This window comes from Mustela nivalis (genome assembly GCF_964662115.1).
Source record: "Mustela nivalis genome assembly, chromosome: 3".
NCBI lineage: Eukaryota > Metazoa > Chordata > Mammalia > Carnivora > Mustelidae > Mustela > Mustela nivalis.
The window spans coordinates 63,695,970-63,711,248 of NC_139022.1; the positions used below are offsets into that span (position 1 = coordinate 63,695,970).

Genomic DNA, 15,279 nt, shown 5'->3' on the forward strand with positions numbered 1-15,279 from the left:
TGATCTCATCAGCTTGTTGACTCACTGGGTTTATAAAATCTTAATTTTTGTCTTCCCAGAAGCAATGTGCCCACTTTTCTATAAAGACATATACATATATACACATGGGCTATAACCTACTGTGTTGTATCATTATGTCATTATTTAATTAACCACTTCCTGTTGATAGGTACTGGGGTTTTCCCAGTTTGTTTGTTTGTTTGTTTCTTTCTTTCTTTCTTTTTTTTTTTGTATGCTCATGAGTATCTTTTAAAGTTTTTTTCTCAGAAGAGATCCCTGGGCCAGAGAGCAAGCTGATTAAATTTTGGTATGTGAACTCAAATAGTCCTCGAAACTTAATATACTCACTGGATTTAACTACAACTATTCAGAAGCATGAATATCTAAATTAATGCGTGAATTCATTTAAACATCTATTCATTATAAACCACTTTTTTCAGGTGTTAAAATTTCTGTACTTGCCTGCCTCCTTCTGGATTATCAAGGCTATTGCTGTCTTGTCGCTGTCCTCATTGCTGCCGAAAAAAGCCCTCGGGGAAGGGAAGGGAGTGAAGGGGGCATGTTTAATGCTCAAGGTCTTGCAGGAGTTTTGTAGCTCCACAGATTCGGCTTTGCATCCCAGCTTTACTACTGGGCAGCTACCTGGCATTGGATAGGTTGCTCATCTTCCTTTAGTGTCAGTCGTTTAATCTGTAAGATGGAGAGGATAATAAAACCCATCTCATAGTGCCACAGTATTAATATAGGTATCCTACATAGTGTTTGGCACAAACTATGCCCTTTGTTACCATGATTTTAAACATATACTATGCACATACATTGCTTTAAACTGAAAAGGTGACTTGTCCTATATTAAGATGGTTTTCTTGAATACCTGTATCTGACAAAGGCCTGGTTATTTGTTGTTTTCATCAATTTCTCATTGAATATTTTATCTTTAGAATCGTTTATATGATAGTCCCTGGAAGTGCTATGCTAATTTCTTTCAACTTAAAAATAAACAATAATAATGAAATAAGACTAAGTTAAAATAAGAGATGCATGTAGATATTGTATTGTTTATCCTTTTGACTCCAGCCATCATTGAGTTTGAATGACTACCAGGTGTAGGTCCAACACTGATCCCACCCCGGAACTTGCGTATTTCTGGAGCTAAATGCCTGCTTATTCTGGTCTCTGGGATATTCCACAGATAGTCCAAACAGAGCATGGATAAAACAGAGCTCCTCCTCCTTCCCCTGATTCCTGATCCTCTTCCCCAACCAAAGTTAATGTCACTAATAATCATTCAGGCAGAAACCATGACTCATTTTCCCGTTGTGCCCACCTTCCCACCATCAAAAGAATCACCAAGGTTGTTTGTTTTGCCGCACCACCTAAATGTTTTCAAGTCTATCCCTTGTCCCTTTCTGCCATCAAGACCCAATTTGGGACTTTATTATCTCTCACTTGGACTCATAAAATAGTTTTCTATGTTCTGTTTTTTTTATTGGATCCTTACCCTTATTCTGACAAGATAACATGCCACTCCCCTTTTTAAGGCTTTTCAGTGGCTCCCCACCACTGTCGGCATAAAGCCCCAGCAACACTCAGTATTAGAAACCAAGTTGAGACCTAGCACCTGCCCTCTTCAGCCTTATCTCATGCCTCTGCACACCTTATATTTTTTACTCTCTAGTAACACGGAACTGACAGAAACCATTGCTTGTGCTGTGCTCTCACCTCCGTATCCTCTTCCTCCTCTTTGCCTAATTCCCATTTATCCTTTATGACAGCTCATGTGTTATTTCTTCCGGGATGCTTTCTGTGAGCTAGATCCCCTAATCCATGCTCCCGCAGCATCTCTATATGCCTTTCTCAAAGCTCTTAGCATATTTTATTAAAATATCTAATTAGGGGTCTGTCTTCCCATATGGACTCTAAGCACCTCAAGGGCAAGTATTATTTATTTTCCCCAGCACCCAATCTACTGCCTAACACACAACAGGAGTTCAATGAATATTTTTTTAACTGCATCATTTTCTCCAAATAAATCCGTCTTTGGAGGTATAACGTAGTTGCCCACTTATCAACGTACTAATTGAGCCCCTACAATATTTTAAAAATGTTGTGCTAGGATTAATGGGGATTCCAAAAAGTGTATGAACCTTACTTTCTATTAGATTGAGAAATAAAATATGAATATGTGAAAAGCTGCTTGAAGTTATGCAGACAAGCAGTTGCTGAATTCTGAGAGAGGGATTCTAGCAGGTGGGGTCCTCTTCTGCTGTCCAGAGTGATGAAGATGAAATGGAATTCTGTTGGTTGCAGGGTGGACAGGATCTGGAGAAGGAGAAAGTGGGAAGAGGTGAACCACTGTTCACTTTCTGGTGCTTTCCTATAACACACAGTAGGGGATGTATACAGAATAGAGGGTTTATTTGGAAGACACAACATAAGAAAACCAGGGCCTGGTTTCTCAGGTCTTATGGCTTCTCCCATCTCATTATTCCATCCCAAAAGTTCTGACAAGACAAGACACCTTACTCTGTTTTTACTTTCTACCACCCACTCACACCCACTCACACCCCCAGCTCAACTCTGGAGCAACTAATAATATTTCTTTTGAGAATGCCTACTTTCCTCGAGGCAAATTTTTCTGAAGTTTGAAATCAATTTAAAATCTAATTTTACTTGGTGTCTTCAAGTACTTTCAAATCTAGGGCTGAAAAAGACTAACCCATAAAGCCATATGAGAGGGAAAAAAGCATTTAATACTGTATTAAATTAATTACCAACTAATTTGTCTAAGTCTTTAAATACATCAGGAATTCACGAAAGGGAGGTGTTCACATAAGGGAGAGCAAGCTAGAAAAACTACATGAAGAATATGGACTTGGGGGCACCTGGGTGGCTCAGTCGGTTGAATGTTTGCCTTTGTCTCAGGTCATGATCCTGGGGTCCTGGGACAGAGCCCCGCATCGGGCTCCCTACTCGATGGAGAAGTCTGCTTCTCCCTCTGCCCTGTACCCCACTCTTTCTCTCTCTCTCTCAAATAAATGAATAAGATCTTAAAAAAAAAAAAAAAAAAAGAATATGGACTTGAATTGGCCCTGAAGTATGAGTAGACCTTGTGTAGGCAGATGGAAAGAGAGAGGGGTTTCCTTGCTTTTTAGCAGTATAGTAGAGGTTACTGTTGGAGATAGTGAAGAGAACTGTGACTGATATATGAGATATTCTATATATCAATGATGAAGGCATTAGCCAGGACTCTGAACTTGCAAATGACAGCTTTGTTTTTCCAGTCCTCATCTCTGCTGCTGCTTTTTTTTTTTTTTAAGATTTATTTATTTATTTATTTATTTTAAAGATTTATTTATTTATTTGAGAGGTGAGCGGGAAGGGCAGAGGGCAGGGAGAGAGTGTCTTAAGTAGATTCCCTGCTGTGGAAGGGAATCTACTTGGAAGTCCCAGTAGATTCCTACATGGAAGCCCAAAGCAGGGCTCCATCTCACAATCCTAAGATCATGACCTGAGTTGAAATCAAGAGTCAGACACTTAACCAACTGTGATGCCCAGGTGCCACCTCATCTCTTTCTTATGCAGAGAGAGAGAGAGAGAGAATAAGAGAGAGAGAGAGAGAGAAGCACTTATTTAAAAAGAATGTGGTAATTTACATAACAGAAGAAAAAGATAAACATTTAAACCTCCAGGAAGATAGGAATTGGGGGATTTCTGGAAATGTGAGCAGCGGGAACTTAGCTTTTCAGTGTATTTCATCATTTGTTGCCTTGGTTTCTTCCTATATGGTGACTTTGTTCTCAGACCAGCGTCTGAAGTACGTGCACCCTAGGAGTTTCCTGCTTCCATTGGACTTCAATTCAAAAAGTCTAGGGAAAGCATCTGATTGGCCGAGGAATCCTGAGCTTGTTAAGAAGGGGACAAAGACTGCTGCTGGGCGGATGAAAATTAAGATGCCAGAAAAATGGTGGATTGAATGAATGATGAGATGCGTAGCATGAGGACAGACTTGTACATAGTGTTGAAAACCAGTCATTGATGTTTAAATTAGACATGGTTCTTGTTAAGGGTTTTATTTATTTTTTTAACTTAATTTATTTATTTTCAGCATAACAGTATTCATTATTTTTTCACCACACCCAGTGCACCATGCAATCCGTGCCCTCTATAATACCTACCACCTGGTACCCCAACCTCCCACCACCACCCCCCCCCCGCCACTTCAAACCCCTCAGATTGTTAGGGTTTTAGAGCAGAAAAGTAACTTGAGGAAAGTGTTGAAGAAAGAGGCCTGTGTAGTAGGTAAGATTACCTAATGGAAAGAAGTATATAAAGAATCCACCTAGAAGACCATTTTCATCTTGCCTGTCCCTTTCTAACCTTGTTTCTCCCTTCGTGTATCAACTTGTCTGTGACTGTTGCTCTTTTTCACATCCTTCCTACTTCTCCAGGGCTGAATTGTCCCTTTCTGTGAAGGGATAAAGTTAATATTTCAGGCTCTGCAGGCTGTATAGCCTGTGTCTCTACTACTCACCACGTGTCGTAGCTCAGGACAGACACAGACAATAGTTATGTGAATCAGCATAGCCATGCTCTAATGAAACTTGATTTGTGGACACCAAAACTTGGATTTCATATAATTTTATGTACTGTTAAATACTCTCCTTCTTTTGATTTTTCTCTTATCCGTTTATGAAGAAAATGCCAGCTTAGCTCACAGACCATCCAAGATAGGCTATGGGCCAAAGCTGTCCATAAACTATAATGCACCAGCCACTGTTTGAGGAAACTGCATCCTGCTAATATCTTACTGTCTTTCCTTCCAGCTCCTCTTGTCTCCTTTCCTTCCTCAGGAAGGACTGGTGACACAGCTCAGTCACTAGTAACCCTGGACCCAAAATGCAATGCAAGTTGAATTCCAAAATACTGTTTTTATTGAACATTTTTATGGTTTTTAGTATATCAAAATCGAATACATCTAAGATTTGCACACTCAAAAAAAACTAAATCCAGTTGTTTGATTTTCATATATTTTTTACTTTCAGTTAGAAAATGTTCCCATGAAACAAATGCAAACAGGAAAACAGAGCCCAGCATTGACCATCTATATCAAAATAGGATAACCCATCAACTCTGATAATTTCTTCAATTAGTTTTTTAATCCATGGACTTGTCTTAGCTCTAATTTTTTTCTTATATATTGAACTTAGTGTTTTTCTTCTTGCCTGAACTTAAATAAGGGGAGATGAATTTACTCTGAAGAGACAGGAAGGGCCACCGGAGCGGATGGTGACAGGTCTGAGGTATGACGCGTGTTAGTCACTCCCATCTTGCTTTGGGATCTCACTCTGTTCCTCTGATTATCAGTCACCTTGAGTGATGAGTTACATGGTACCTTGTGCATTGTAGGCACAAGGCAAATCTTTGGTTGAATTAGCAAGCGAAACCCACTTAAAGGTGGTTTTTGTAGCTCATAGGTCTTGAGGGAAGACTAAAAGATGATATCTGCCACCAAGATTCTCCAAAGTCCTATTTGAAGTTTGAAGGAAATATGACTTTGCCTTTATGTCTGAATAACTATTTCTTAGATAAGGAAGGCAGCTGTAAGGATAAAATTAACCATAAAATTTGCTGTGTGAGGTGCTGTCACACCTGGGAAATGGCTTCCCAAAGTCTAAGGCCTGCCCTAGTCTCTGTTACAATAATGAGCTCATGACTACAGCTTCCTGGGGTTAGTATGAGAGATTGCACTTATCACCATGGCTATCTCTTTTCATATTAATTTTAACATACATTCATAGGCATTATAATTTGCCTACCTGGTAGTGTGAAGAGAATCCTCCTCTTTATTTTTTAGTATAAAAGAGGAAAAATGTTCAACTCTTTTGAAAGGTTAGGATTTAATTAGAAAATATATTAGGAGGCACACATACTCAGCAGGTGTCTTAACTTATATCCATCTTTTTGATGATGGCATTATTTTTATTCCAGTGTTATATTTTTAAAATTAATTTCTAACATGTTATATTAAGAGCCGATAATGTAACATCTCTGTCATGGTACATTCCTTTAAAGATGAAATATCAATTCTCAGATACAACCTTAGACTGTAGTAAAAATGAATTGTTAATTTAGTTTAAGTTTTTTCTGTTGGTTAATTTTGGGTCATGATGATAGAAAGTAACACGTATAATTAGAGATACAATTATCTGAACTTTAGTAAAACTTGAGGCTAAGAAAGGGGTATTAGGAAGATACTTCATTAATAATGTGCCATTAGCATACAGTACTTAGAATTCAAACCTCATTTCATTACACTAGAAATGTCTTTTTATTAAGATGTTCCCTGAAAGGGTCAGCATATCTAAGTATTTATTACTGGGAGTTAAATCAGCATAAAACAGAAGCCAGCTGAGCAAATATTCAGAAATTTGCCCTGGGTGCAGTTCTCAATTTTGGCTGGATTCAAATGTGAGCCATTCTTTGATTAGCATCTTCAACTAACAGTGGCCACATCATGAGTCAGATATCCTCTCTCATGTTCTCAGTCAAAAGAAAACAAAATTAGAAAGGTAGAAAATAGGAGAGGGCTACAAGCATTAAGCCCTTGGCAAATGAGCAAGAAGCCTGATCCCTTGTTAATGTAATACAGCCAGCCTCTGCCAAAGAAGATGGAATGGAGTGTGGGAGAATTTGTTATCATTTAGCCGTACGTTTAGGTGACATCAGTGGAGCCAGTGTCGGCCTGGGAATCGTGAAGGTAATCATAGAAGCAGTTTTCTTTTCAGTTTTTCTCACTGACCTAGAAGAATAGCTTCAACATGCCTCCATCCTCTTTCGTTGGTTAGGCTTTTCTTGTTATGTGAAGCAAGGATGTGTGTCTTGTGTGAGCAAACCTCCTTGTCATGTGAGGGTTTTGTTGGGTTGTCAGGGTTTATTCCAAATGCAGCAGTTCTCTCTGTCCATTGGTCTACCTGCCTTTATTATTATTATTATTTTTAAAGATTTTAAAATTTATTTTAGAAAGAGGAGTGGGAACGAGTCAGAGTGGGCAGGGCAGAGGGAGAGAGAATCTCAAGCAGACTTTGCGCTAAGCTCGATCTCATGATGCCTGCGATTATGACCAGAGCTAAAACCAAAAGTCAGATGCTCAACCCACTATGCCACCCAGGCGCCCCTGTCTACCCGCCTTTAGACCAGGAATTCTTGTCTTTTCAGTGGACACAAAATTAAGTATAACAATTATCTTGGCCTAAAACATTCAAAAGAAGAAGATTTAAGAAATGCAGAGTGGGACGCCTGGGTGGCTCAGTCGGTTAAGTGTCTGCCTTTGGATTTGGTCATAGTCTCAGGGTCCTGGGATTGAGCCACACTTGGGCTCCCTGCTGAGCAGGGAATCAGCTTCTCCCTCTCTCTCTGCCACTCCCCCCCTCCCACTTGTGCTTTTGCTCTCTTGCTCAAATAAATAAATAAAAATCTTTTTAAAAATGCAGATGAAGTATATGCTTAGCAACTTAGACTTTTATAATAGAATGTTTTGGTTGTCATGTTCCACTATCATCACAGCGGTCAGTTAGTATGACCTGTGTGTTTGCCTAAGTTCCTAAAAGGACGGAGTATTAGTTATTCTTCAGTTTCTCTCCTCACCTTACCTAAAGCCTATGTCGTGGTAGGCAAGAGAGTTTGTTGTCTGTAAATGTTGAGACCTTTTATTTTATCAAATGTGAAGTGTGAAGAGGAGACTGTAGGGTAGAAACTGGACTAAACCCACTCTGCTTGCAAAGGGTAGTAGAATTTCTAGGGGCTACGGCTCTTCATAGTGGAAGGGAGACCTGTGATGCCTATTCTCATAGTCAAGCAGACCAAGGGAGAGGGCTTCAAGCTGATGATTAGTAGAATCATAAGGCCTAAAGGATCTGGGAACCTCCCAGAGCTATATTCAAAACATTGTTTCTGTGAACACGGGCACATAGCTTAGATTTGAAAAGAAAAGAAAAGATAATGACCCACACAAAAGCAAAACCAATGCTTTGAAGGATCCATGTAGCAAAGGAGCAGTGAAAGGTCTTGGAGTGGTCTACTTGCAACTTTGTGAGTGTTTAAACTTAGAGATGGCTGAGTCCTTTAAAAAATAATAATATTTAAAGTGGTTTATAGTGAAACAAGATCTCTGATATGTTTATAGTTCTTTCTCCCCAAACATTTCCTGTTCAAATTGGCATAAAGTAACTAATGTTAAACTCTTTTAATATTAGTATTTTACTAAAGACATATGTTTATGGCAAGGAGAACAAACAAAATAAAATGAGTTAAAAGCGGTTGGTTTTGTCTCTGACACTTAGCCGTATGTATCATTTTGAAATCATTCATTCATGTAAGCATTCTGTTGAGTAGTGGGAAAGCAGTACTAGGGAAAAAGGATCTCAGCCTTTAGGAGATTAAAGGACACATTTCCCAAACTGATAATTACAATGTGACCTACTTAGTGCTAAAGTGAAGCTATGTGTGAGGTAAAATAGGAAGGAGCATGTAGAATAGGAAATGAAGTTGGCCTAGGATCTGAGGGCAGGCTTCTCAGAGAAGAGTGTAATAATATCTAATAATTATACAGCACTTACTACCTCTCAATCACTGCTTAATATGTTAACTCAGTTCAACCTATGCACTATTGAGTCACAGACTAAGTAACTGTCCCAATTCACATGGCTGGTAGGGAGGAGTGGCAGGATTTGAACCCACGCCCTGTGGCTCATAATTCTACATGTTAGCTTCTCTATTCTATCACCTCTTGTGCTTCAGGTAGTGTAACTATAAACAGTATTCCATATAATAAAACATGCAGGAGAAACGGAAGTGGGGAGAGATAGACGCAGAGTAGTCCAACTTCCAGTTTCTAAGAGTTAAATGTTTTCTGATTTCAAGTTCAGATTCATTAACTTTCACAAGATTTTATTTTTAAGATTTTAAGTAATTTTGGGGTGCCTTAATGTCTCCATCGGGAAAGTGTCTGCCTTTGGCTCAGGTCATGATCTCAGGGTCCTGGGATCCAGCCCAGGAGTCCCCAGAGGGAGTCCTTGTTGTCAGACTCCTGCTCAACCCAGAGTCTGCTTGTCCCTCTGCCCCTTCCCTCTGCTGGTGTGCTCATATGCTCATTCTCTCTCTTTTTATGTCTCTCTCTCTCTCTCTTAAATAAATAAATAAGTAAATCTAAAAAGGAAAACAAAAAGATTTTAAGTAATTTCTAAACCGAAGGTGAGGTTCAAACCTACAGCCCCGAGATCAAGAGTCGCATGCTCCACTGACCGAAGAAGCCTGGCGCCCCAGATCCCTTAACCTTTATGAGGCTCAGTCTTCCCTAGAGTTCCTTCTCCATTTTCTTATCATATAGAAGAGGGGTCCTGACACTTGTCAGTGGGGCATCTAAATTTCCACACACTCAGCTTGTGTTGGGTTGCATTTTCACTTGAAAGATAAATACTTGGGGCACCTGGGTGACTCAGTGGGTAAAGCTTCTGCCTTCGGCTCAGGTCATGATCTCAGGGTTTTGGTATCGAGCCCCTCATCAGGCTCTCTGCTCAGCGGGGAGCCTGCTCCCCACCCCCTGCCCCGTCCTTCCTGCCTCTCTGTCTACTTGTGATCTCTGTCTGTCAAATAAATAAATAAAATCTTAAAAAAAAAAAAAAGATAAACACTTCATCCTTTCAATAATTTCTTCAGTCCCACATTCGTTTACTCAGTTAATTTTGAAGTTTTACCTGGTCTGATTCGGGTCCTACCTATGAAAGCTCCCTGACCAGAGATAAAAAATCATAAATTCAGCTTTGAAAACTAAGGTCGAAATGCTGCTTTCATAGTTTTACTTCAAATGCTTTTCTAGTTCTGTATATTTGAAAAATATTTTTTAAAACTTTCAGTTGTTGAAAAATAACTAAAAGTTACCAAGATAATGCTGAAGAAAAAAGGGAAAGTAGCTTTAATTTCTTTCTTAATGTGACAAAAAAGCAATGCCTGTGGTTGTGCATGATTCTCCATATACTTACTAGGCTAATATGACAAAGAAGGTTCTTTACACACTTGGGGACATAGTGTTTGCCTTCTGTTCCTTCCCCTAATATATGACTTGTGGAAGCTGGCACTGAGGGGAGGCATAGTCCTCCTTCAGGCTTCTGGAACACCGTAGTGTGCTCCAAAGCCCTACCTGCTCTCAGGAAGTGACTTGGGTACTGAGAAAAGTACTGCTTATTATTTGTTCCTGTGTGGTCTCTGCTGACTTCTTATTGTAATGTTGTTTAATAGTTTTCTCTACTGGAGGAAATATATTCCATTTGATTATGTCATGAATTTCATCTGGAATAATGAGACTTCCAATAACTTTTGCACATTACCTCTTTTTTACATCATTGGTCTGGTAGCACCAAGAATATTTCCTCACTGAAGATGGATCCATTTACAGTCAATAACAGAATGGCTAGTGTTCGTTTTTCTTGGGAAAATGAAAATATGTTCCTTTTATCCTATTATACTGATCTACCACCTTCAGATTATCTGATTTTCGAGCTTCTCATTTTCTCCTGTATCTTAATGCTATTATTAACAAGAATTCTGTTGCTAATGGTTTTGAAAAATAATATGTGTGCTTTCAGTAACTACCTGTACTTTTATGGTTTGTCTGATTTGGCTGGACTTTGATAATTATTCCAAATACTGTTTTGTTGTGGATCAAATGTGAGGAGCCCTAATGTCCCTCAAGATTTATTTTCAATGTCCTTAATTTTGCTCAAGGGAATAGAATTAATATTATAATTATTAGTTCTGAGATGAAAAACACCTTTCAGTGTAGTCTGTAGTCTATATTATTTATTAGTGATACATCCATAAGGATGTATATTATGATGAATATGTATATACATATATATTTGGAGAGAGAAGAGAAAGGGTTTCATTTAATTTTAGAACAATAGTTCTATGAATATCTGTGCATATTATTTCATAGTGAAATATTTTTCTAAGCTATACTCTTTTTTTAATTTGAGTATAGTTTACAATAATGTTACCTGAAGTATAATTTTATTTTTTTAAACTCACACACAAAAAATCCCATTTTAAAGTCTGTTGTATCAACATGCTTTATCAAACCCCCCAGTTCATCATTGATTTCATATTTTTTGCACACATTTTCTATTTTAGAAATAATCTCCAAATTTCTTTTGTCTAACTACATACTAAAAGCATGTAGTATAGTATAGTATAGTATTTATTTATATATGTGTTTATTTATATATGTGTTTACTTATTCATTGACTTAAATCTATATTTCTTATTTTGAAGAATTCATCTTAGGAATAGATGTAAAATCTTTCTCTGTTCTGAGCCAAACCTAGCTATTTCTAGGACCTGTGGGATTTCATATATTTATTTCTTTAACCAGTTTTGTTGCTGTTGTTGTTTGTTTTTAGTGCCCACTCTGTGTAAGAAATTATGGTGTGTTCTTGACATACTATTGTGAATACACTGGAAATAATGTCTGGCCTCATGGAAATCTTTTCACATTTCTGATGAATGTGTCTATAAAACTATAGCTATTCTTTGGGTGTTTTCCTGGGAGCAGTACTTTTGCCCAGGGCAAATGTGTAGGATCTGCTTTTAGAAATTATCTATAATTGTTCCATATTTCTTTCAGAAATTTCTTTAAAAATCAGAAATCAGAGGAAAAAAAGGAACATTTCCTTTTGAAGTTATTCGTATTTTACATAACAGCACCTCTTTGGTTGACTTCCTAAGACCAAAATCCCCAGATTTTCTAATGCCCAGAGAGTAATTTCTACCATAACAGTTTTTTTTTCATTTTTTTATAAACATATAGTGTATTATTAGCCCCAGGGGTACAGGTCTGTGAATCGCCAGGTTTACACACTTCACAGCACTCACCATAGCACATACCCTCTCCAATGTCCATAATCTACCATAACAGTTTTTAACTAGAATTCGTGGGCCCCCGGGTCATGGTCTCAAACTCCAGAGGGCAGAAAGCTCAGTTGGGGCACTTGCTTAAAAAGGGTCTGGTGAAGGCAAGGATTATGCATTTTTAACCATTCAGATGGTCCTGGACCACAGTGCCCAATGAGAGCCATAATGGACTTCACATGGCTCTGGTCAGCCCTGAATCTATGATTGCCTAGATTTTTTTTTTCAACAAGAGGGTCTATAGGGATTTAGAAGGCTTTAATTAGTTTCTCAGAGGGGTCAGCAGAATACTATAATGCTGTTAGGAACAGTAGTTTACAAGTAGAAGCAAATACTGGTAAAATCAGTCACATAGCCAGCAACAAAAACCCCCCCTCCCCAATTAAAGGTCTAACAATGGGGGCAGGGGGGATTCCAAGGTGACATACTCAGGTAGGACTGTCATCTAGAGCGGGGTACCGTCAACAGCACTGCTCTTTGAGAAAGTTCCAGAAGTTAATAGATTTGTTAGTAAACTGGTGTTTATTGGTCAAAAAAGCTTGAGAAACATTAAGTTTTTTAAAAAATTTACAGTATTAGAAAGTTAAATGGAGAGTTTAATACACTAATATGCATTGTGAGTCACTTTAAGTAGTATTTAGTATATAGTGATTCCTAAACCTATTTGATCATAAAATCCTCTTCAAATGAGTTTGAGAAATGCCTTTTGCTGAGGGACAGATAATCATCTTTCAGTGCAGCATATAAGAAGTAACTTTTAGCATAACTCTCTTATGAAGAAAATTAAATTTTGTTCTAAACACTAAATAAGAAAGCAGAGAATTTTATATTGTACTTTAGAAAAATTTTTATTAAAATAATATGGGGGTTAAAAAAAAAAAAAAGAAGGAAATAAAGATTAATTGAGTGAAAGCAAGAGTAAAAGGGGAAATCTCTTCCTAATTTGGTTGACAGTGTAGAGTCTAAGGAACAGAAAAATAGCTATGTGTAGGCAAATAAGAATTAGTGACCTAAGACGTGACGATTAGAACTCTAGTCCTGGGAGATACTATGGGGAAAATAAGACAAGTTTGGGCTATGCTCTTTCATCCTTTTTGTTTAATTTTGCTTTAATTGGACTTTCAAAAATATGAACTTATCACAGAATTATTGTTCCATAAATTAAGAACCTTCACAGTAGCCCTTGGGAGAACACTGAGCTAATACTAATAGGAAATAAAGATTGCTAATTAATGGACCTCTACCATAATCATTGCTTCTTTAGAACAAAAATGATTAGATTTAGGTCATACATATTATTCTGTCCTCTTTCATTATTAAGTCATAAAGATGCATTGAATTGAAATGGATTTACCATTCAATATTGTTGCGCTTCTGGAATACAAGATTATTCTAAATCCAGGTCATGAAGATGAGACCTCTTCATATAGAATCCTCAGACCCTACATAATTTTTAAACAAGTAGCTCTATTAGATTACACTGTTTTGGTTCTCCAAGATTTTTTGATTCTTTGCTTGCTTTATAAATACAGTACTTCTAATTAGAATGGGGATGCACAAAGCCTTCTTAATTTCTAGCTAAGCAATTAAAGAACGAGGAAGAATTTTTTTTGTGTTTTTTTTTAATGTTCAGTTAGCCATCATATAGTACATCATAAGTTTTTGTGTAAATGTTCAACAAATCCTTATTTGCATATAACATCCAGTGCTCATCCCAACACATGCCCTCCTTAATACCCATCACCTGGTTACTCCATTCCCCCACCCCCCCACCCTTCTATAACCCTCAGTTTGTTTCCCAGAGTCCAGAGTCTCATGGTTTGCTTCAAGAATGAGGAAGAATTCTCAAAGTTCAGAATTTTGGCTTATAAATATTTAGTTCCAAAGGGACATCTTACGGTTTAGAAGGTTACACTAGCCCCTCCAACCACATGAGCAGAGCTTAAAAGAAATCAAACAGGCAAAATGAGAATCAAGCAACAACTAAATAAACACAATATATTTATTCTCTTTTCATTTTTAGGTCATGATTTTCATGGTCAAACGTTAGTGATATGCTGATTATGCATGTTTGTGTTCTGTGGCACACCTGTGGAAGAACAATGGGTGTGAGCAGGGCTGTTTAGACATAGACTTTAATGTTTGTGGGCCTAACATCAATTTAGAGATGAAATAGAGTTTTGTAGGTCCTTGTGAATTTTTTTTTTTTTTTAAGCCTTATTTTACTCTTTAAGAACAGGACTCAATTCCACAGTTTAAGTTGTCTGACAGGTCTCTCTCAAATTTGTGGTCATCAGTAAAAACCTCTATCATATGGTTACGGGTCTGATGCTAACATTTTAAAGGTTAACTGAGGTGAAGTGGATTGCCCATTAAATTGGTTTGTCTTTTGGAAACTTCTTTTTAAATCCATGTGATGAAGGTAATGTTTTTTTCACAAGGAATCACCAGGCCTTACATTTTGTCTAAGTGGCATTCTCAGCATTTTCTCACAAAATGCACTTCATGCTAACTTTATAAGAGTTTACAAATTTTCCAATTTGTCATTAAGCCTCAAGGTAGTTCTTAAATACATATCTAAAGACATGACAATAATAAAATATGAATTCCTTAAATTCTTGAAAACTTTATCCCAAGTGCCATTTTGTGAGGTTGGTTCTATTCTCCACATGCTTAGAGTGTAAGTTATTTTTCTATATTCAAATGGTAGTATATTATAATTTTAAAAGAAAAAACATTAATTATAAAAGCAAAATCAATCTTTGTTTATTTTAAGTTTTTTTTTTGTTCTCCTGAAAGAAACTGAAAATCACAATTATTTAGATAGAAGTTATTTTTAAACATGATTTCATGAATTATGTATTCTAGATTCAACAATTAAGTTGCTTCTCTTTAATGCTATAGGAAGAATGCTTCTAAGGCCTTAAAAACTCATAACCTTTGTCTAGTCATTTTCTCTTTTAAGTTAAATTTTTATTTTAATTTCAGACTAACAAAAATTATCAAGATTCCTCAAATGCTAATATTTTACCATATTTCCACATTTGCATTCACTCTCTCTGAAAACCACTTTTTTCCTGAACTGAGAGTAGATTATATATATTTGTTCTTATATACTTCAGTGTGTATTTCTTATTTTTTTTTCAAGATTTTATTTATTTGACACAGAGAGTAAAAACAGGGGGAGTAGCAGGCAGAGGGAGAGGGAGAAGCAGAAAGAGAGAGAGGAAGTAGCAGACTTACTTGATGAGCAGGGAGCCTAATGTGGCGCTTGATCCCAGGACCCTGAGATCATGACCTGAACTGACGGCACAT

The 15,279-nt window shown here is 37.3% G+C and overlaps 1 protein-coding gene across 8 annotated transcripts in view; it reads left to right on the forward strand.

Moving 5' to 3' along the window:
• The window catches only part of KIAA0825, a 405,355-nt gene that overhangs the window by 91,654 nt on the left and 298,422 nt on the right, over positions 1–15,279 (forward strand). The gene's annotated exons all lie outside the window — the stretch shown is intronic.